At 67.3% G+C, this 2755-nt stretch overlaps 1 protein-coding gene across 1 annotated transcript in view; it reads right to left on the reverse strand.

Annotated features, from left to right (window-relative positions):
* The window catches only part of ABCG4 (ATP binding cassette subfamily G member 4), a 22431-nt gene extending 20275 nt beyond the window's left edge, over positions 1 to 2156 (reverse strand). The window contains exon 1 of the mRNA XM_019510369.1: positions 1718 to 2156. The gene's annotated coding sequence lies outside the window, so the exon portion shown is untranslated. The remainder of the gene's footprint in view (positions 1 to 1717) is intronic.
* Between the last annotated feature and the right edge of the window lie 599 nt (positions 2157 to 2755).

Consider the following 2755-nt stretch of genomic DNA (forward strand, 5'->3'; position numbering starts at 1 on the left):
GGGAGACGTGCACTCCTGGCAGCCCCCTCAGACAGCTCTGGCCCCCTCCACTCCCCTGAGAGGGCTCAGCTGTGGCCAGACAGGGCCCCCAGCTCAACCTAGACCTAGGAGAGGAGGCCTCAGCCCCCCCAGCCCCCCTGCTGCCACGGCTCAGCCCTGCCCCGGAGGGGCTCCCGGCAGCCGCGGATCCACACCACCCCAATAATTCATGGCGCTCCCATGGCTGCGCCGATGCTGGGCCCAGCTCTGGGCTCTGGCAGCAGGGCCGGGAGGGGCAGGGGGCCCTTCTCCAGCGAGGTGGGGAGCAGGATCTCCCCCCACCCAAGCCCCCTCCATCCTCGCTGCGCAGGGCAGAGATTGGGGGTGCCCTGCTACACCCAGACAGGACACTCCTCCAGGGCCCAGCCCCAGACGCCGTCCCAGGGAACAAAGCAAGCAGCACCCCCCCCACCACCACCTCCCCGCTGAGGGGCTGGCAAGGAAGGAGGGTGCTGGAAGCAGCCCTGCTGCGATTAGGTCATCAGGACGCAGCTGATCTCATGGGCTCCCAGGTTGCTCCCAGCACCCGCGGCCGGCCCGGATGTGATGGCCAGGAGAGTCCCAATCCCTTCCTGCATGCTCCCGGCCTGCCCCAGCTCTCCCTGCAAGGCTGGGCCTCCATTCCTATCCTCCCCAGGAGCATCCAGTTCGCCTCCCTGTGTCCTACCCCCCACCCTGGAGGGTGTCCCAGCCTCCCACCCGAGCCTGCTGGCACCTGGGGGGCTGCAAAGCAGCCAGCGCATCCATCCCATGGTAGTGGAGCTGCCTGGGGATCCTTCTACAAAGCACAGGGGAGGCCCCTCCAGAAAGGGGTGGCATGGTGCCGAATGCCCAGGCGTGCCCCTGCCACCCTCACTCACAGGCTCTAGCCCCATCTCACTGCCGCGGATGTGAATGGGGAGCGAGGGGCCCTGCTGCCTTGATGTGGGCAAGGCAGGCCCCTCATGCTGCCCCACAACGTGCACCCATCCTGCTCCCGGAGCTTGGGCCGTAATGCTCCCTTAACCTACATTGCACCGGGCTGCAGCCTTAAGCCCCGTCCTTGCTGTGTCTGCATTGCACACAAACACACACACACACACGCACGCACACACCCCGAGCATCCTCCCAACAGCCGCGCACACCAGGCTGCAGGATGTCTCCCCCACCTCCCCAATGCAGCGCATCCCTGTCAGGGCTGGAAAGGCTCCAGCCCCAGCCCCACCCTGGCCATCGGGGTCCAGCGCCCAGCTCTCCGCCCCAGGCCCTGCATCACTCCCCGCCCACCCTGCACCCTAGGGACCGAACCGATCCCTGCAAGGGCTCCTCAGAGCCCGGCTGGGCAATGCCAAGCTCCCGAGGTGGGTGCAGGGTCTGCAGTGGGGAGCAGGGTGGCAGGTGCCCCTGGTGCCCTCAGGATCACCTTGAGCCCTTGAGCTGCTCATTACCAACATGTCAAATCCCTCAAGCTGCTCGCTCAGGCTTAAAGGGGGTAGGGGCAGATTAGCCCAGGTTGCCCCCAGGCCTCTCCATCCCTCCCCCCTGCCCCCTCCCCATCCAAACTGCAGCAAAAAGGCCCAGCCCCTGCTGGTATCCACGTCGCCCCCTGCCGCCAGGCAGGCCGGACCAGCCGTCCCCAGGTTTGGGGTCTAGGGGGGCAGGCAGAGAACAAAGGGAGCTGGGCGTGCACCCCACTCACCTTGACGGGGGGCTCCACGCCGGGTCCTGTCCCTCCCTCACGGGGTCCCCGGCTCTGCAGCTCCTGCTGCCTGGACTCCCAGAGGCTGGGGCATCCGTGGCGCCCTCCCCTTCTCCCCGGCAGACAAAGCCACCCAAGTCCCGGCTTCACGTGCCCACGGGAGCCAGAAGCTGCCAGGTTACTGCAGCCGCCCAGCCCAGCCCTGGCGCCTGGGATGTGCTACCCACTGCAGTCCCCAGCAGGCGTCGGCTTCCCCATCCCCTGCAGGCGGGGGATGGATGGAGGGATGCAGGGAGGGATGGAGGAGGGATGGATGGATGGATGGATGGAGGGGTGGGCGCTGGTCACCCCAGGCACTGCCTAGGCACCCGTGGCCCCAGGCTGGGCAGAGCCATCTCCATCTGCCCGCTGGGTCCCAGCCACCAGGTCCATCCCTGCTGCTGACTGTCAGAGCGGGAGGCTGGGCTTTCCTGGCAGGTTTTACTTCCCAGCCAGCACAATAATAGGCTCTTAAAGGGCCAGCAGCCAAGCTGCAGCCTGGCTGCCACGCAGACCCTACCCGACCTGCCTTCACCTGCCCAGGGGACCCGGCTGCCCTCTGTCCCATCACCCCCCGCAGCCAGGCACTCATGGCAGGCAGACCCCCAGCAGCGCCCCCCTCCAGGAGGGAAGGGCCACGCTGCAGGCACACAGCGCCCCATCGAGGGTTTAGCCCCCTGCCCCCAGGAAAGCCACTGGGCCAAGCCCCGGGCTGCAGAACGGACCAAACCCCAATGCCCAGCCCAATGACAGGAGCTCCCATGCTGCCCAGGCCACCCCCAGCACCTGCCTGGCTTGGCTCACAGGTGTCGCTCCCCAGCACTGCCGGGCTCCAGCGCCATGGGCAGCAGCTGGCACTAGCGCTGCCAGCATCATTAACCACTGGGGGAGGCTGAGCCAGCAGAGATGGCAGGAGCCTGGGGTTGACCCACCAAGACTCCCTGCCTGGCACGGCTGTGCACACATGGGCACATCTGTGCACGCACGTGCTACTGCACA

The sequence above is a fragment of the Gavialis gangeticus genome, unplaced genomic scaffold, assembly GCF_001723915.1.
Source record: "Gavialis gangeticus isolate Ggan-Ray unplaced genomic scaffold, GavGan_comp1, whole genome shotgun sequence".
Classification (NCBI taxonomy): Eukaryota; Metazoa; Chordata; order Crocodylia; family Gavialidae; genus Gavialis; species Gavialis gangeticus.